General features: G+C 36.0%; 1 long non-coding RNA gene across 1 annotated transcript; it reads right to left on the minus strand.

Moving 5' to 3' along the window:
* Positions 1-9596: 9596 nt before the first annotated feature.
* Positions 9597-21361, minus strand: LOC137855249 (uncharacterized). The gene is made up of 4 exons (XR_011095637.1): positions 21205-21361; positions 19577-19676; positions 10066-10162; positions 9597-9675 (listed from the first exon to the last, which is right to left on the minus strand). It is a non-coding gene; the product is annotated as an uncharacterized lncRNA (long non-coding RNA).
* Between the last annotated feature and the right edge of the window lie 396 nt (positions 21362-21757).

Consider the following 21757-nt stretch of genomic DNA (forward strand, 5'->3'; position numbering starts at 1 on the left):
AAATCTTAAGAACCTTGTTTTCTAAAGGGATGTTGACCTACAGAGAAAATAGGAGTTAGGGTTTCTTCAAAAATCTTGGAACATGGTTAAGGAAAAGGGAAACTCTAATTTGATAATATTATTTGTTCGTTTTAAACAAACCATTTCACATGTGATTGAAGAGGTCCAAAAGAAATTACAGAAACTTGACCACTTGAGCTATTTAAAACTCAATTAAGTAAAACATGAGAAATACACTATATGGAAAAAGGGTGCAGAGGTAACAGTAAAAGAATCAGATGGCTCTGTAGGGTTTTTCAGTCTTTGACTTTAGCATCAGTATGATAAAGAGCAACATAAAGAACAGTCACTGCTACGGCCAAGCAGGAACACACTTTCAGCACAGCCAAGATATGACATTTTTAGGAACATGGAGTGCATCCATTTTGTTCCTGTGTTTGTACATTTCTGTAAGGATAGCCAGGTTTTTGCAAGGCAGAACACAAAGAGAAAGACCAGGAGGCTGGATATGCTGAGTGTAGTCTAGCAGGATATATTGGACTATTGGTTTCCTTCCAGATGCTTTTCAGTGGAACCAGTGTTTCAATGGCCAAGTTTTACTGAGCTCCATGATGTCAAACATAAGGTCCTCTATCACATGACTCAAGAAATTAAGGATAAAAGCTCTGTCTTAAGTGTGATTGTGAATCTGGACAAATTCCTGGTGATAAATTCCTGTTGCAGAATGCATATATTGACAAAAGACACACGGGGGAGGCTGAACTGAAGATAAGTGAAATACAACAAATGTTAAAAAACCATGAATATGTATTAAAATAAACTATTGTAACAATTATTAGTAGCAGAAAGTTTTCCATAGGCACCTCAAACTTCCACTGAAGTCAGTGAACCATTTTAGGGATACAGTTCTGCTGGCAAATCTTAAAAATTATTTTAACGGCAATTGAGAAGCCTAACTTTTTGCATTTCTTTTGGTTATGATGGTCTATATGATTGTCCTGTTCTGGTGACCAGCAAGCTACTGAAACACATAAAAATCCCAAAAGCAGATATAGAGAAACTGCATGGTGTCCCCTTTTTTAAATTGAAAGCAAGTCATCTTAATTATCAAGCTTTACACAGAAATCCGTCCTCAGAAAGAAAAATAAAGATTAGAATGTAGTAGCAGACAAACAGACTTTTTCCTCTGCAACACAATGAAAGACAATGGGGGGAAAAAAACCCTGTCTTATTGCTGCCCTGCTTACTATTTATATATCATTTAGTAAAGAATGTGTCATACCTGTCAGAAGTTGAGACTATACCATACAGTGACAGAAGCTGAAATACCAGCTGCAGATTCATCAGTCAACATAAGTATAGATTTTTTTCTCTAAAGAAAGCAAACAAAACAAATGACAAGTGAAAATTTTATGTCAAATTAATTTCTCAGAAGAAAAATTGAAAATATATTATCTATGAGAAATTTTCCTTCCTTGACTTCTCCACACCTGAGAAAATATTTGTATATGTGTGTATATATATATATATATATATATATAAAAAAGTAACGATAGGTGTGTGCAAGAAAAAAAGTTTGACTTTTCTCTCCTGCTTAAAATAGAAATATTCACAAAATCTTTGCCAACCTTGTATAGCAGATAGCTGTTTCTTTCACAATACAGAGCTAAAACCAGTAAAACCAGTAAGATAGAACTGAGTTTACTTTTTTTTTTTTTTTTTTAAGAAAGGAACATTATGATATTTAATTTCTTGCCCATTTTATAAACTCCAGTGTTCAAGAAACGAGCTCTCAGTTGGTTCTCCAGCAAACCAAATCTCTGTATACTTTCTGATAGGCTCCCATCACTCATAATTTATCAGGCAACCTCTGCTAAAGGCCTTGCTACCATAAACTTGCTACACCTACAATTCTAAACCATAGTATCATATGATTTCACAACTGTCTCTTATTATCTTCTACCACACAAAATCCTTTGGATGAATATGCCATACTTACATAATTCACTATTTTTTTTCCAGTTATGGAGAAATAGAGAATGTCAACATACCAGGTTAAAATTCCTTGGAATGTTTGAGAAGAGGACGTATGTCTATAAATCATTTGAAAATGAACATGTACAGATGGTTTTAATTGACATAAGGACAAGATTCATAACAAAATATAACAAAAACAAACAAACAAACAAAAAAAAAACCCAAACTAGTGACTCTTTTAGTCTACTGATTAACCCTTCTGCACAACCTCTGTATGCAACCAATGATGGGACTTGGTATTTTAAGTACCCTGCTGACAAACTGTACAGATTTTAAAATTGCTACCACTTGTATGTCTTTTTAATATTTTCAAGGCTAACCTTAGAGAGAGATAGAGAGAGGTAGGTAGGGAGGGAATTAGCTTATTAGACTTTTACCTAATTTCAATTTTAGACCAATAATTTTAAAAATGCTCTAGACAGTATAGTGCTCTGGGTAATATACTACTACTAAGTAAGACTTGTGAGACTTGAAGCTCTGCTTAATATTAAAGAAGCCGAGTACTTCCTATAACTGTGCTGTTTCTCACATGACTGCCAAATGTGACTTTGGGGCTGATGATTCCCAATGCAGGGGTCTGCTTTGCAGCACTTCTTTTGGAAGCTTTAGCCAGAAACATTTATCTATTTCTAAGGAACAGACAGGGAGAAAACATGGGATTTTGTTCCTGATGAAAAATAAATAAATAAATAAATAAATAAAAATAAAAGTGTATTAATAAGCTTTCCTTATTATTTTTGTTGTGAAACAAAGCATAGGATTAAGCAGAAAAGTTATTCTATGTCAAAAATACTCTTTCAACTACACCTGTAAAAATGTGCCTATACTTGGCCCACCCGGACTCCTATAAAGAAAAAAGACTATGTAAGCAAACTGAGCACAAACTGGAAGTCAGAACTAAACTGCAAATTTCCCTGAAGACCCCTACTATTCTCAGCCCACTATAACATGGAGATGAGCAAAACATCTCTAAGTATAAGAAGAGAACTTGTAATGACACTTTTGATCCTCTGTGACACTGACTTAAATCTCAAGGAGTGAAGCTGTGACTAGATGTAGGGTCTGGAAGTGTGAAGATGGAGACCAATTAGAGAGTAAAGGAAGACATTTTGTAGGAGGAATCAAGAGTGAAGCTGGCCCTGCTCAACAAATACCAAGGATGGAAACAGACAGAGCAGCCTGGGGAAATGGGCTAATGGAAATATGTGTGGGAACAGAGAAAGGAAGTGCAAAAAAAAAAAAAAGTCTGTACAGGGGCTGTAACATTGCTCCAGACTACCAAAATTACCAGTTTGTCAGTAGGAGCAAATTTACCACTTATCTCATGATATGTGGAGATATTTTCAGAGGTGTCTCTAGTAACAGTACAAGCAGTGTAAGCCATGAGGTTTTATAAGATGGGAATCCAGTATGGTAAATTAGTGCCCATTGTTGAAAGTGGGATTAGGCTACCTGAATATCTGAAAATTCTGCAGCAGAGGTAGTGAGAGAATTAAATTTCTCTGGAAAATGCACAGACCTCCTGTGGCCATTAGCAGATATCTAGAGAGGCATGAGATATGGAAAACAGGAACTTCCTGTCCCAAATCCAGTGTCTGTAATCAGTGTTTTTCCTTTTTCTTCCATGAGGTTACCTGATAACTTTCAGATTCTGAGTAAATTTTAAGCACCCACTATGTCCCAGGCTACACTATTCCTTATGTGAAGTTACATCTTTTGGTTAGTTTTGAGCCTGTCGCTGACCAAGCCCTAATTCCTGTACTAAAAGAAACAAGGTGTAATCATTCCCCTCTTCCACTCCCCTCTCCATCACATTTATGATTTTACAGACTTTTGCCCTTTTGTGGCCAAAATGTTCTGCAATTTTATCAATGAAGCTGCATCAGAGGAGGTTCAGATCAGATATTAAGAAAAGGTTCCTCACCAAGAGGGTGGTCAGGCACTAGAACGGGTTGTCTAGGACAGTGGCCATCGCACTGAGCCTGACAGAGTTCAAGAAACATTTGGACAATACTCTCAAATATATGGTATAATTTTTAGGTAGTCCTGTGTGGAGGCTGGAGTTGGACTTTATGATCCTTGTGGTTTCCTTCCAACTCAGGATATTTGATGATTCTATGATTTGACTGTAAATAGCTATGAAAATCCTGGTTCCTTGCATTTATGTCCCAGATTTGGTGTTTTCATGCAGGTATTACAGATGAGCTTTGAAGATATACATATATATATATATATATATATATATATTTTTTTTTTTTTTTTTTTTTTTTTCTAAAGGGTGAGCGGAGAAGTATCCTTCTGGAAAAGCTCCACAAAGAGACATTTAATATTTAGCCCTGGTTCACATAGTGAAAGAGCAGAGGAAGATGGTTATTTTGACAAGAGAAACAAACTTATGAAGAGCCTCAAAGGTGACAATAAGAAATTTGAATTTGGTGCCAGAAAGCTTACTGAGAATATCAGTGAGGAAAGAAGTATGATTACTCAAAAGTTAACAACTGTGTTCATTATGGGTGGGTGAAATGGAGTCAGGGATAGTAATGGGGCTACAGCCATAATAAATAAAAAGGTGGATTATAGAAAGGCCTTTGTGTGTTTGAGACAAAGTTAGCACAAGTACTAATACTAAAAATAAAATACAAGGCTCAAAAAATATATATTTTTACGTGTGTGTGTGCATTTCCTCCACCACACATATTCACTGTCAATCAAGACCTGGGGCAGAGCATATTGGGGTGATCTTGCCCGTACCAAATCACACAGTAAAGAGCAATATCACATCATGAGATTTCAAATGATAGGGTTTTCCAAAGTACTCAGAAAGCAGGACAAAGAGGCAGGCATTAGACACCCTGAATCAAAACCTATTCAGACTATTCTGTGTTTCTGAACATCAGCCCTTACAGGACTTGCAATCATGCAGGACTATCATCTTAACAAGCAAAATCTTGAACAAGTAGTGTTAAAAGCATTTGAATGGGCTCTAGAGAGCCAATATTACAACTCTAAGAGACAGCAGATCAGGCAAAACAAGATTATTACAGATTCTCTAAACAGAAATTAAATGCTAGTAACCCTTCATAACTGGAAAAAAAAAAAAAAATCTCCAAAACAGGCAGCTTTTCACCAAAAGGCCTGTTTGGATCTTTGTCTGTTTTCAAGAGAGCTATGTACATCTTCCATTGCTGAAAATGAGATCAGTCTTGGGTTCCAAGCATACGTCCAGAAGCCATTATACTTAACAACAAAAGACATTACATACAAATTATACGGGAATGCCTATTTTAGGGGCCAATTTTAATATTTTATATTTAGACAAAGTATTCTGGAGAATGTTTCCAAGTTACCAGAAGATAAATACATTATGAAATGATACCAAACAAATACAAAATGCATCCTTTCCAGTATAAATATGTGAGCAAATAATCCAAAAGTTCATGAAGTTCAACTTCAGGAAATTTCAGTCCACTTTCACTTCTGGTCCAAACTTTAGAAAACTTATTTTAAACCTTTTAGAAGGTTTGAAGAAGGCAGATGCAACATTTCGGTTGATGTTTACTGTTGCTGTAATGGCCACTGTTTGGGGAATGACTTACTAAAGTACAATGAAGCATTTTAATTGTTAAGACTCAGCAAAAGTTGACTACTTAATTCCACTTTGTTCCTTTGAAAAGTACTCTAGATATCCTAGTGTTTCACACAGCAGCCCAAATAAACCTAAAAGACTATGGTGTATATGTTGTCAAGAGAGGAAGAAGTTGACTACAGCACTATAAACTTCTGTACTAACACCTTTGTTTGATAGAGACAGCAGTACATAAAAGCCAATGGTAACATTCCTTCTCCACAAGAACAAGCCAAATAGAGGACAACAAATAGAGCCAAACGGAGGACAACCAGGAGAACATATTGGGTGTTACTTAATGCATTGCTGCAAAACCATAGGTGTTTTGAAGTGCATATTGGCCCTTTAAATCAGACCATGCAATTTCATATAAACCTCTGGATAGAAAAGAAATTAAATATACTACAGATCATGTTACATAAACTGTGGAACAGATGCTTTATATTTATTTTTTATTCTTGTATAAGGTTTTACTCATTCCTAATCAACTGTTTATATGACTAAAATTTGGATTAAATTGAAATTATATGTTTTATTTGAATTTTTGAAAGCATGCAATGCCCATAGTTGTCCTGGCATCATTTAAAAAAAAAAATGAAGTCATTAAAACATTTTCCAGTCTAATAGGGAAGACAACAAAGTTGAGCATGCGGTACAGCAACATTTTACTATTGTATGCACTGCTGTATCTGGCAATTAAAATCCATCAGCTTCTCATGCCACAAAGGAAACAGTATCAATCCTTTAAGCACAATAATATATACACATCAACATACATCAATTACATACATCATGTGAAAGAATAAAATATATCAAGAATTTGCAATGAAATATATTGTATATTTGGATTTATTTTCTGAAAGAAAAGAATTAAAGTTGATTAAAGGAATTTAATCAATTTTATTGTTTTAAAAGGTAAAAGCCAGAAGCCTGCTAGAATAAATATTTTTAATCAATATTGAAATGAAAAATGTAAAATGATTTATGGCATAAATTGCAAAAGGGGACCTTCGTCCAAAATTATCCCGTCTTTAAACTTCAAAGGTCAGCCTATTTAATAGGTTCAAAATTACCAAGGAAATGATTCCAAGAACTTTTTAATGGCCATTAGTACTCAATGGTGCAACACAGAGATTTTTTGAATTGTCAGATTATTTCACTTCAAGAACCAGGCAAAAGACTTATCAGTAGGCTCATAGCAAATGGTGGCCATGTTGCTTAAATGACAATTATATGCCAATGAAATAGAAGATATAGTACAGTTGTGACATTCTGTTTTATACTGTCGGGTCTAATGTTTGTTGTGAGGCTTACGGCACCTGCAGCAAAATGCTCTTTGGAGTAGATGTTATTCAAGCCATCTAAACCTGCCATGTGTTTGGCCTTCAGTTATGTGGGACAGCACTTGCTGGCCCAGGCCAGACACCCTGTATTATTCTTAACAGGTTTAAGATGAACAGTGAAGAAATGATTTATCCTGAATATTACAAATGTGACAAATTTTAGAGGAAAAAGCACCTTAGCAGGGGAGAAATATTCACATGCATGTCTCTCGGGCTGGGTACTTACAACCAGCGTGCTCTGGAGGAGCTGAGTTTGCAGCTTGGCTCCAAGCCCCTGAACAGCCCCATTTCCCTTATACATCCCAGGACCACACCACTAAGCTCTTGTAAGCGTGCCCAGTATCATGATGTACCCATCAAGCAAATTTACTACAGTTTCAAACAAAATTCCTGCAAATTATTACTCTTAGAGATATTTTCCCTCAATGTAAATAAAACCTAGTAAAAGTAGGAAAGAATAAAAGACTGTAATGACTCAAAATTATCAGTGAGTTATATCTGTCCCATACTCTTTCCAAGGATGATATGATTGTTCTGGCTATAACCTGGTAAGTGTATCACAACATTTCAGCAGATAGAAAACCTCTTCCTTTGACAAAGTCAGGAACCATGAGGCATTTATACAACAGTATGCATGGTACATGCCTGCAATCCCATGAGTATAACAAAGAAAAAACAGAAGCTCTCAAACTGTGAAGTTCAAGTACAGACTTTCCCCAGATTTAAAGATAGCTGAAACCATATACTGTTTCAACACAATAGAAGGTTTTGAGCCAGACGCAAATTTTGGCTACATAAATGACTTTGTGAAATTCAAGAGTTTTCATGAAATAGGCTTTGGTTTGATATACAAACAAGATAAAGACTAGCCACAAAGCTCAGATCTGAATTTGGGCACAAACTAAGTCTGGGCTAAGATCTACATAGTTCAAAATGAGAGAAAATTGACATTAATTTACTCTTCGGGACAGATGGTACATCTGTCCCAAAAAGAAAACAATACACTCTGGATGAAAGTGAGTATTTTGCTTCTCTTTTGTCAAAGTACACAATTGTGATGTAAAAAATGGCAGTGTAACAGACTCCACAACAACCCTTAGGAAAATTCTCCAGTGATAATTAATAATGTGCTCCTTCTTTCTAATATTAATTTATCCAAGTTTTCAACTTGGAGTCATTGGATCTTCTGACAACTTTCTCTGCTAGACTGGTGATCCCAATTTTCAAGTTTTATTCACCTTAGAGGTATGTATCAACAATAACACCTTGTCATAGTAAGACTAAACAATATAAATATGAATGCAAAACATAGATATTTCCTAATGCCTTCTTTATCCTGGCATTTGTTTTCTGATCAGATTTTGACCATCCAACCTGAAAACTTAATGTTTGGGCACACTTAGAACCCAATAACCACTGTATCAAGACCAAATAAAATGTGTCTTGAGATTCCTTTGCTTATTTGTGTATGGATCATATCAGCTGTTTTGGCCACAGCAGTGGCCCAGAAGGTAACAATCAATAATTATCCATTTTCATTTCCAAATCTTTATTCATTGTTTCCAAAATTGGGACCCCTCTCCTGTAATTACAGCTGTCCCCTTAGCTAGTAGGTGTAGGGAGAATTTGGCCATATTCAGACATGCTATTTGTTGTATCCAAATGACCATATGATTTAAATTTTCCTTTCTCATTAATCACTCCCCAGTTTTTATGCCACTATTACACCATTAGGAAAATTGCTGAATTTTATTCCAGCATGTTAATATGGACAAATGTTCGAGTTAATGCCAATTAAGTAGCATCAATACCTTTTGCAGAGTATCATGATTATGGTTGTGGAGGGAGATGGTATTTCCACCAGAACAATAATCACAACATGACCTTGGTAAATTTTAAAACTCCAAAACCATCAAGCAACAAAATCTGCCAAGTTATAAGGTCAGTCTCTTGTCAAGGAGAAGATATGGAGCAAGACAGGCACTAAGAATTTTTGCAAAGTTCTCAGGTTACTTTGTCATTCTTCCAATTCTCCTTTTCCAACCCTCCATCCAATATTATGGGATGAAACCATGTGAAGGAATGAGTTGGAAAAATCTGAAGGATAACTTGAAACTCTTCTTGGCCTCTGGAAAATTCTGAAATCCGTCCTATTTAATTACACCACAGTTTGTATAACACTTTGGCTGCATTTCCCTTTCTGCTTTGTTTTGTTTGTGTTACTAAGAATATTTGCATGAAAACAGGATATTTGTTTATTAAGAGTTCATCATCTCCTGCTGTGTATTCCCTATTTTAAGTCATATTCCTTAACATTTATTAGCAGAAGGAGACCATAAATTCTCTTTCCCGTAAATGTTCCTAATAATAAAATGAGCAAAGGAACTGAAGTGAAGCAGAGATATTCAGAAAGAAAGAAAGAGTGAGGAGGAGAGATTAGATGATGCATACTATAAACATAACTTGTGTTTTTCAGAGCAACAGCGTAATATATTTCCCATACTGTGTGAACTTTTCTTTAATATTTTTTATCCACTCCTCCATTACCAAGCAGTCATTCCTTAAACTAGTCAGACATACATGAAAGTCCTACCTTGCCATCAGAAAGCAAGTGAAAACTCCCCCTCGGCCCTTTTAATTCTGCTGATGTGTTCTGAAAAGGGTCACAACCTACAAGAGAAAAATACAACATGGGAAAGAAGTATTCATATTGCCCACACAGCTGGCACCCTAGATATGGAGTATCAGAAGAAAAGATTAAAGTGTTTGCCAAGAAAAGACTAAGCAAGCCTCAAGTACAGTCTTGGGTTCAGCTTTATACCGTCTTCTCATTTATCATTTTCCTTCAGAATATGGTTTGCATTTCCAAGATGTACTAGATTGATAGATTCTCACATGACTGAACATGTTTACAATTTTGAGGGCTTTTTTTAGCACTAAAATCTGCAAAGATCTACAAGTAGTTGGCTGCAGAAAATGAGTGAGGAACTATTCTGAAGTACTAAGCAGTAGTCCAGACCATTAACATATACAACACACACCCAAAGGGTTTCTACTTACTCTTTGCAGGATAAAAATGCAGATTACATGCAGTTGCTAAGCATTTTCAGGGCTAGACATTTATAAATCTGGGGATATTCTTCCTCCAAATAGGAATCTAGACATAAGAAAAAGATGTAAGAAAAAGGTTGGGAATGATTCCACCACTCTGGCATACAGTACAATCAGTATTATATGATCATATCTTCAGAAATGTTCAGCAAACAAAAACCATCTAAAAATAGGATAAATATTCCCTTTTGGAAATTGGGTGATAAGCCTCATTGGGTGTTAAAATCTGTCTGCCTATACTGGTCCCAGCTAGTTTAAAGCCAAGGACCCACTCGTTGCAATTAAAGAGGAGTATTTTAAATGCCGTCCCAGGACAAATTATTTTTATTGGTTTGATGTGAAGCTGAGATGTCACTTGTATCCCTTTCCTTTGTCTTTCTTGAAGCATTGTTTTGTTACGGCTAAAGTTAGGTTCAAACCATTCCAGCCTTCTAGACCACTTATTTTCATTGATAGAGGGACAAATTCAGCAGCTATACCACATATCTCCTCAACTTGTGCAAGCTTCACACAAAAAAATCAGACCTAAAACAATTTCAGTTAAAACCCTATTAGGTACAATGGGTTTGACAAGAGAAAACAAGAAACTGAACAGGGCATTTATGTATCAGCCCAAATATATGTAATATTCTTGGCACCTGTTTTCATGTGATATTTGTTAGCTACTTCAGGACTATTCGAAGCGTTATGATGGATCAGATCCCAACTGCTTCAGCATGCTTGTCTGACAGTGTCCAGTACTGAACACAAACAACTCCTTGTTAGACAGATATGAATTAACCCACTCCCTAGAAAGGCCAATTGCTAAAGACAGGCTTATATTGTGAAATGATAAGACCTTTTCTTTTTGTCCCCCATACACAAAGAACGCACCAAAAATAACTAACTAAATAAATAAAATCCTGAAGTTACATGAGAAATTAACATTTTCATAATCAATTCAAGCTGGTGAGCTCAGTGGGGAGTTCATCCCCACCTGGGATAAACTCCTTTTTGGAGTAAATCCATGTAGATGGACACACAAAGTGCCATAGTGAATTCCAGTAGCTCCCTCTGTACAAGCAGCTGGGTAACCAGGACTGCACTCTTGTTTTACAGCTTTAAAAGCTTGCACAAATCAAACTCTACTGGAGGTGAACCCTGACATGCCTTCACTTTCTCCATTTGTTCTGTCAGGAGGGCTGAGGACAAGACCACTACTAGCAGTTCCCTACCTTCAGTGGTCTTTCCATGCTCTTTATGACAGAGGCAGAGAGGTGTAGGCTAGAAGAACATGAATTGCTCGAATCTTAATTGGAGACTTGATTATCTGCCAGATCATTCCAGAACTGGTAAGGAATCAAAAGATATTAAGCCACATTTTAGACTCAGGCCTTAAATTATCTGGACTTTACTTTTACAATAAACTACATGCTTTATATTTCTTTATATAAAACTCCATCAGTAACCACTCCAGCCAACCACTTGCTAACACCAAATTATTGCCATGACCAGAAGTGCAGATTATTTAACGGTATTAGAATTTGAACAAAGAAGTCATAGCACTATTCCAAAACTTAAACAACAAATTTTAGAGACAAAAATATTCTCAGTCTCAGGTACCTGATGTGAAATTCCTAATTCCAGATTTATACTACTAAAATACAATGGACTTACTTTCACAAGCAATGAGACTTCACAAGTTCCTCTGTGGACAGAGGTCTAAAGAACTTGAACAATCCTTATTTAGGATAATCTCAGCTTTACAACACTTGCTATTTTCCATTGTAAGGATACAAAGTGCTAACTATTACATCTGATGTATCTTGTTGGGAATTCGGGACCTGTGTGACTTATGTTAAATAATATTTGGATAATTCTTATTTTTCTTGGACTCACCTACCCATTTGCCTTGGTGCCAGAATGAGGAGAAAATTAAGAAATATTTTAAGAGATCCCAGTTCTCAAACCATTTTAGTTACAGTCATGAGTGTTTTCTCATTACTTGACTCCAGCAAAATGAGACCAACATGGTTCATGCAGACATGGAAGTAGGGACCATATTTTATTTTAGAAAGATTAATGGTCATCATAACCAGAGAAAGCAGATTCCTTGCACTGTGACATGAATGGCAGAGATTATAGCTACGGCATAGGCCAAGATGTAAAGACACATATTTTTGCCTGGATGCTCACCCTCAACTTCTGGATTAGTATCAAGTTGTTGGCATATTAAGACCAAGCCTTACAGTAGGATCTGTTTGTAGACTCTATTCTTGTGTGGCATTCCATTAAGTTCAGTGGGATTATACATTGAATAAAAGTTCAGTGCAAGATCAGAACTTTGATTGCAAGCTCTTTGTGGCAACAAGGTTGTCTAATTCTATGTTTTATAAAGTGCTGCGAACATCTATAAAGCTATATAAAAGCATAATAAATAAAGTGACAACAGAAGCAATAAAACAAATGTAAGGCTAGTTGATGTAAGCAGTCAGTAGAAGAACAGCAGTGTTGGATGCAGAAACTGACTACCATACATTTAGCTACTGGAAACCATGTGTGTCATATCAGGCAGCAGCAGCAGCAAAAATGCCTCATCCATAACGCATACTTATCCTAACATTTTGCCAGGTTTGTGTTATTGGCCTGTACCATTAGGTACTATGCGCATGGTATTGCAGTCTCATGCATATCATCCTCTTTTACTGTACTAAACTTAATTAGGGAGTTTGGTGGCATCCAACCCAGAATGCTAATTTAACCAAGGAAAACAGCTTTTCTTTGGTGGTTTTGCTACCTATGTATTTACAAAACATAGAAGATTTAGTAAGCAGAACGATAATTACAACAGAGTCTAAAATTCCTCTACAAAGATTTAGTAATAACCTACTACATTTTTGTGAGTATCTGCTACTTGGTACACTCTAATTCATAATGCAGAAAAAAAATATATGCTTTTTATGACAATGCCAATCAACTGCATAGAGTCACCAGTTGAAGCTTATCAGAACCCAATAATCTCTACATGCAAGTAATCAGTATGCACATCTCTTCACCTGAAACAGTATTTCAGCAAAGAACTCAAATCTGGCAGAGCTCCTTTAGTAGCCAGATGAGAAAACATGAACTGGCCCATGTAAGAAGTGAATTCATTTTTATTTTTTTCCTGATAATGTTATATATGAGACCAAGTGAAAGATTCAGATTTGTACTTAGAATTTCCCAATGCTTGGAAAGGTTTTTCCAGTGTTTAGAGATTTGTCTCTGGACAAAATGGAGGCATATAGAAACACATAATCATAGAATCATTTACATTAGAAAAGACCTCTAAGATCAAGTCCAACCATTAATCTAGCACCAAGTCTACCACTAGACCACGCCCCTAAGCACTACATCTATTTGAATACCTACAGGAATGGTGACTCATCTGCTCCCCTAGGCAGCCTATTCCAATGCCTCACAACGGTGAATAATTTTTTTCCTAATATCCAACCTAATCCTCCCCTAGTGCAACTTGAAGCTATTTCCTCTTGTCCTATCACTTGTTGCTTGGGAGAAGCAACTGACCACCGCTCTGCTACAACCTTCTTTGAGGTAGTTGCAGAGAGTCATAATGTTTCCCCTGAGCATCCTTTTCTGTAGGTAAATACACCTATATACAGGTATTCTTTATATATACATACCTCAAATCAGATTCTACAAAAGAACTAGCACTTAAATGTTAAACAGAGAATAGAATAACTTTGATTTCATTATCTATCAGAGATAGATAAACTTGAGGGATCTTCCTTAAGAAGAATTTTCTTCTTTAAGATGGCTTCAAGACAGTCTCAATCATCATGAATCACATAGAAAAAATGGTGATGCAGATCCAAAACTCTGTGTACAAATATGTAATCTCAACAAGTTAAAGCTGGAACTCTGTTAAAACAATGGTTACTAATAATAAACACCTACATCTACATTATCGTGCACTACACACCAATGCGAAGAGTATTTAAATGTGAAAAAGTTGTTGCTGAGGACCCAAATTCCACACATTAAGCATTTGAGGGATAATGCTTTGGGCCTTTCTGATTTTTTGGTTTGCTTTTTTGTTAAACTTTGGATCATTCTTCCCATGGCCTGGAAGTCCTGTATCAGCTGGAATACATTAGCCTCAATGCTGTAGCATATCTTCCAACATAGTTTCATCTGAAAGGAATCCAGTTCATGTACTCCAAGATCACTTGCCAATGCATATCAAAGCAAGTAAAGTGGGGACAACTGGGAGACTGTTTGAAAGTATACACCTGGGTTGAACTAAAACATACAGGTAGATGCTCCCCATTTACATTCTTCAACAAACATTGCAATGTGGAGACTGGCAGAGTTCACAGAGCCTTTTCTACTGGTTTGCAGGGACAACGATGTTTGGTATGGTCCTTGTATAAAAATTAATAATAATAATAAATCATATGAAGAGAAAACTAATACAACGTTATTCCTTCCCTCCAATACATATTTTCCACATACCAATTGGTCAGGCTTCAACAACAGGTTTGCTATGTAAATGTAAATGGAAACAAGAGATAGTCTATGCAACTATGAAATGAATAAACTGATTAGTTACATCATCTTTCTGTTAGGTTATGATCACATTACAGAAAAGTCTGAGAAATCCTACCCTTAGAAATTCCTATGTCATTTCCTTTCAAGCTTCTTCAAAAATGATGCAGTGTGTTGGCTCCAGTATTATGGAGGGAGACTACACATGTATCTTGATTTACTTAACCTTATCAGAAAGGAAAAAAAAAAAAATCTTTAGATTAAAACAGCTTGGTGTAATGACATAGATTGTCTTCTTGTAAGCATCAGTGTATAAAACACGAGGTAACTTTTTTTTTTTTTTTTTATGGAAAACTAAAAATTCCTCCATATGCCCTTTTCTGTAAAATCTAAACATCTGCTTAGGATCCTGATGCAGTAACACAATATAGCTGCAGCTTTCACAGTTACAAATAAATACATCTTAAAACAAAGTACCATAAAACTGTTTCTCCTCCATTTGCCTGCCAAATTCAGAGTTCAAAAATCTCTGACCTGGGTCCTCTAATCAGTTTCTGACCTCTCTTGGGAGCTGCAAAGGTGGAGGGAACCAACCATTGCTGGTACCATTCCATCCTCTCATAGTAGAGCTCTCCCTGGTACACATGATCCAGAAATATTTCGTGCTTCCCACTCCCAGCCCTCAGAAAAGAAAAGGTGTTGGAGGAAACGGGAGTCACGCTAAGTCTGTGGCCAAGGCAGCAGAGCTCAGAAGGAAGATCTACTTAAAGGACTGAAATTTAGCTGTGCAGCTCAAACCTCCTGTGAATTTTGTTTGATAAGCAGAATTCACAGGCATTAATGTTGTCTAGAGTCAAAATCTTGCCTAAATACACCTTTGATCTGGCACACTATGATCAAGTATACCCACCAAAGACACCATAATAGATATGAAAACCTGAAAATGTTTTTAGAATACTAAAAACAGAATGGTTACAACAAATAGAGCCTGGGATCCAATTAGACAGAACTAGCAGCTGTATTTTAACATCTTTCTGCTCAGTATACACCTTGTGAACTGAAACAAAATCTCACGATGCTTCTTCAGACACATCCTATGAATAGTGTTTGTGCTACTCCCATCTCACAAATACATAGATGAAGACAAAATAATACTTAGTAATTTACCGTGTGTATATAGGAAACAAAAAGGAAAAATAAGAAAGATTTTGATTGTATTTAGTTTCATGCTAATACGAGATCATAAATCTCTTTAAGTCACTGTTGTGACAGGTTCCTGTTACCTGGGGCTGTGAACCAAGATCATGGAACTATTTTAAAACTATATTTTAGAGTTATTCATGAGAGCTTAATTTGCAATTGGCTTAGCCAGTGACATTTCTCTACATTATTTAATGTGTCATATTTGTCCATCAAGGTAAATGAATAGAAAGATATTTTATTTGATCTTAAATATCAATTCACCTTGTCAATATCATAGTATTCAGGCAGCTGTTCTAAAAATAATCACCTTTAAGTTTGGAAGGGTTTTTATCTAAGTGTGTTTTGTTTCTCTCTGATAACACTGATAAATTATTTCTGATTGCAGTTACCTAGTATGAGTTTTGCAGTTAGCAGCTCTTCATAAAAGGACTAACCCCCCAAACCTGCTATTTTATTGTGGGGGCTGTTTGTTTATTGTGTTCCACCTCATTCCCTTTTTTAATTTTCTCCTGGTGGAAGACTCTGCCAAATATTTCAAAGATCTCCTTGGCAAGTAGTAAAATAATTTGGACAGAGTATACTGCAATTAGAATTTTTTGGCAGGTTCTATATTTTTGATGCTGATGTGAAGAGTATCAGTTTTAATATATTTGTCCAGTTCATTATTTCAGATAATTTCCTGCCACACAGGACCACTGCTGCAGATTGTGTTGCTTAGAAAATCAGCAAGGAGACGAGATGCATCACAATTTCTGTTTATTTGTTTTGTTTGTTTTTAAGTGCAGATAACATTAAATAAATCTGTTTTTCTCAACCCATCTGTCACTCACTCAAACTTAACTCACATAATCTTACTTTTCTCCCCAACCTTCTGTGTCAGAAAAGTGTTTCTTACTCTTCAGAATGTAATATCATGTCACTTACTATACAAGCAAAGGTTGTAGAACACATGGAGTGACACATTTGCATTGCTGTCATTAGAGGCCAAATTCAATTATTCTCTCTTTTGCTTGGCTTTGCTACCACAAAAATCCACATGCACCTCACAACAGCACATTTTGAGTTTGTGGGGGGTTGAGGACAAAAGCTGTGACCTTATGCAGGTTTGTGAACTCCATAAGCCATACAACATTTTTATTGGATCCTGTTCTAAATTTGTGTCAGCACTTCCTTTATAAATCCTTATTTTGATATGGATTATAAACTGCTCATAAAAAATCCTGCCTAGACTGAAAGGCTATTTTGTTGGAGTGTGGGGTGTTAAGTACCAGCCTTGATGATTTGGTCTTTCAAGACCCTAAGATTACAAACAAAACATACCTTGTGAGAGTTCAGAAACATTTTTACCAGTTAGAAACTTGTTCTCTTTATGCTTTACAGTTAAAGTATTAGGCAAGCTGTTTGGTGGAAGTTTTATTTCCCCTGCATCATTTTTCCAATAAAAATTTCCAATGAAACCATCAGTAACAGGCCACAATGCAAGACATACCATTATATACATTTCTTCCCCGTTAGAAAATGTCATAATGGTTGGTGTAGTTTCTTCTTTACAGTTAGCACCTCATGAGAAAAAAACTCATAAAACTAAGTCAGGGTCTGAGTGCACTGAGGTCAAAGAAGAGTCAAGATCCATGTCCTGACAGTCAGGGAGGGTTGCTTTTCCTAATCTTTCTGTCTATATTGTGGTATTTAACAATAAAATTGCATATACCTATCACTGTAAACAACATTGCTCAGGAATCAGCATCTGGCTTGCTAGCATTCTCAGTTTCTCATTGCTGCCTCTCATACATGCCATCAACCTTTCTGCAAATGGAGCAGTACCCAAATAGACCATAATAAAGTTAGGATTACCTAACAGTCATGGTGGTTAGCACACTAATTTTTGCCTTCAGAAAGCAAGTGCATTCTTTCTGAGGACAAGATAATGGAGCAAGGAAAAAAAAAAAAAAATAGACAAAAAAAGTACACTATTAAAAAAATCTTAGTGATTTCTCCAAAATTTTCTCATCAACAATGATCTCACATTGCAGAGCAACCTATGAAAACAAGCTGGTCTTCGTCAGTGTACTTCTCCCTAGTCACAGAGTAGCTTTGCTGTTTAAGTATGTCTTACACCTGCTACTTCTCAGAGTCATTAGTATGTTCATGAAAATGCATGTAACATTCACTGTAAACTACATATTCCCTACCAACACCATAATATGCAGAAGTCATGCAAAACCTCCAAGAATGACCACATGCCTTAATGAGACCTCATAGAGACAGAGAATGAGCATATCAAAGTGATTTTAAAAGTTCAATTGTGAAAATGCTATTAAAAACTGACAGGAAGAAAAATCCATGAGTCTGTAATGCAGTTGACAGAATGTAGCTTTCTGGAAGCACCAATCTAGAGTCACGTATTGCAAGGAAAGATATCCACTTGATCTCTGGTGATGGTGTTTTCACAGCTATCGTAAATAGTTTGATATGAGTGTTCCTGGCAACATCAGTGGCCGAGTACTGCAGAAGCTGCATAATGCTTTATTGATGATTTGCAGAAACCCTTGAGTGTTTATATCTTCAGTAGACCATCAAAACCAAGAAACGCTTTGGTCAGTTAGCAATCACCCTGGGAAGCAAAGTACTGCTGCCATTATTAAGGACGCTAGCTTCTATCTAATGACTTAAATCAGCTGTCGTTCTTTGGGGTGACATATATGCTTGAGCATTATGCAGAATATATTACTTCTAAAAGGGGATTGTGATTGGTTATTGATCTCTATTGCTCTCATTACCACATCCACACCTGCTATTTATGTCAATCTCAATAACTGGTTACATGTATGTATATACACAGCAGATATATGACAACTATGAGAACTTCAAGAAAGCTTGTGAATGTTGCTTATTGTATTCCGCTTTTTTTTTTTCTCAACTCTGTTTGATGGCAGTTTCTTTTTAAAATAAAGATTTTTTTTACTTTTTTTTTAAACTGTTGAATACTAACACATTTCTTCACTAAAACTCAGATTTTATTTGTTGTAACAGTATTCAGGTCTTGAGTAGCTTGGAGAATCTTAGTTTCATCACATATAACAAACAGGAAAAAAAAATCCATATGTTTAAAGTAGAGACATTTATCAGAGATAATCACTAAGAGTTTAAATGTGCACGGACATACTTGTAACATTCCCACCAAAAATACCTATTCAGGCTAAACCCTACAGAATGTAGAGAAATTAAAAATCAATAAAAGGAATAATAAACAAATTACTTAAGTTTCATCCATGCTTTCAGCTTTCTAGTTTAAATGTCTCCTAATGATATCCATGATTCATTATACATGTTAGATACCTGCAAGGATCTGGACCTCTGTTCTCTGCAGTTTCAACTCCTGATGTTTCACTTTTTCCTTCTTGCAATATGTAACAGACTTAGAAATATAACTGGAATTGCAATATTTTTCAAAGTTTTTGTTTGTTTGTTTGTCTTCTGTTCTCAAATCCAAAGCCAAGTACATAATTAAAATAAAACAATTATATGAACTCATCTGTATGAGTTCAAAAGAAACAGAATGAGTATGAAAGAAAAGGAATCCCTCACACATATATCTGGTCACTAATATGAAATAGAAGCATAAATCACAAACAAGGACATATTCTCCAAGACAACTAATTCTCCTGAAAACTGAAGATAGAGTCAAAACTGCAGCTTCCTCCAGTAAACAAGGAAAAGTATTCTTTACCTTTGTTTTATTTCAAGTGTTATGACAGAGGTCATTTCTAGCACTGACTTCATGCTTCAAGGAAAAGAATTTTCTTCTGCAGAGTATTCCACACAGCATACTGAATTTAGCAAAAGCAGAAAACAAACAAAAAAAAATCATTATCTTAAAGACTAGAATTAGAAGAAGAAAACAAATGGAGATAAGTTTTAGAGACTGTTGCACAGCCGCCAGGCACAAAATATCCACTTACTGATGCAAAATAAACAACAGCATTCACAAATGTAGGTTATGCCTGAAATCAAACTAAATATTCATGTACTTAAAAATTTACAAACTAGAATGAGCATATGTTAGGTGAGATCTACAGCCAGTACAAATCATCAATCAAGTTTACATGCTCTGAGAATTCATCCCTCAGAAATTATTGTGCCTAGGTATTTGCATTCTCTATGCCTATTTTTGATCCTTAGATTACTAGACGACTGAGTAAAATGGTCACAGGAAAATCAAACCCATGTCTGCATCAGTAGCATCAAGGTCTGCTAAACTGAACACACTAGATATAATTTATTTTTGTTTCTTTCAAACATTTGTATCACAACATACTGAAGGTATGCTATGAAATGTATATAGAGAAGGGTTAAATGCTATTTCAATGAACTTTGTGACATCAACAAAACCTAGCATTGAACCCAAAATGGTTCAAAAGTGAACTTTTGAACTCAAGAAGGCGGATAAATGATTAGCCATCCTCTGTCTATTGAAATACTGATGATAATGCTACATCTACATCTACTGTAGATAACCTTCGCTGAGTCATAATTCTGAAACAACACATCTTTATTTAGCTAATAAAGCATATAAGAATTCTGGCCACAAAACAGTGTTTCCCAGGAATAGATTTTTTTTTTTTTTTTCACAAAATTAATATTTTGGAATGAAATCCATTTTAATTGCAAAACTGGCAGGATGTAACTCAACCTGGTAGTTGTTCTGTCTGCTGGATAACACAGATTTGAATTAATTTCAGGGTCAACTTGAGGCACTTGAGTGAAAGTATACCACAATGCAGATTTTTCTCTCATGTCTCCAGTCTCAAATCATGATCCACTTACACTTTAAAACAACAGGATCCTATCTTGTTCTTTCAAGAATTAATATGGATTAAATTTCTCTCCACTGGGCTCAGCATACTACAATCTTGTAGCTAGTCTGCTTATGTTCAGTGATGTCTCTCATTATATCAACAAGTACGTGAGCATGCTAGAACAGTCCATGACCTCTTGCTCATGCTGCATTCAGTGGGAGAAGCATGTTGCAGAAAGTCATGCTATAGATGCTATATACCTAGATGTTATGGATGTAGGTGCTATATACCTAGATTTTTGCATCTAGTCAGCTGTTCAATAACCTGGTCCGGTAACCAGATTTTGTCCCAGCAGTTATTATTCAGTAACCACAGCATGTCCCAGTAGTTATTATCCCACTGCTGGAGTCAGCAGAAGTTGTCAATTGCATACAAGACTGCAATAAAATGAAGTACAATCTGCTTCAAGAAAACTACGGTATCCTTTTTTTTCTCAAAAAAAAAAAAAAAAAAAAAAAAGTTCAGCTAAGCAGGGAATGAAGGAAGTATTTCTGCTCACATGTGGGTAGGAGATATGGCAGGGGTCGTTCAGATATTTTGCAGGTGGAAAATTTTTTCTAGATGGAAACAAAAGATAAAAGGAAATGAAGGTCTTTATGCTTGTGTCTTCACTTTATCAAAACAACTGCCATAATATCAGCTTTGCTTCAACTCCCCTGTTTGGCTGGATGAACCTTTCTGGCAAACATGAGATCAGAGCTGACAGCACAGAGACTGCTAATGAAGAGTTCCCCTGCCACTATCTTAATGTACTTAATGTAATGCCCCTACCCTATCACCTGTAAGATACAGGTGATTCACCCTGCAGAGTGCTTTTCTGGAATAACAAAGAAAATCCTCTTCTGTGAAAGATGCCCAGAAATGCATAGGCCAGTGAACAATTCCTAGAGCTACTTCTTTTTTCAGGGTGTTTATGGATTCTGGATGACAGGCTGGCATCAGCAAGAGCCAGTTGAACTTAGCTGAGCTAAGAACTTCCTTTGGAAGAATGAAAAATGAGTAGTCTTTTAGTGCAGAGTTCTGGGGCCCTTGGTACTCTTCTGTAGTATCGC

Source organism: Anas acuta, chromosome 4 (assembly GCF_963932015.1).
Source record: "Anas acuta chromosome 4, bAnaAcu1.1, whole genome shotgun sequence".
Taxonomy (NCBI): domain Eukaryota; kingdom Metazoa; phylum Chordata; class Aves; order Anseriformes; family Anatidae; genus Anas; species Anas acuta.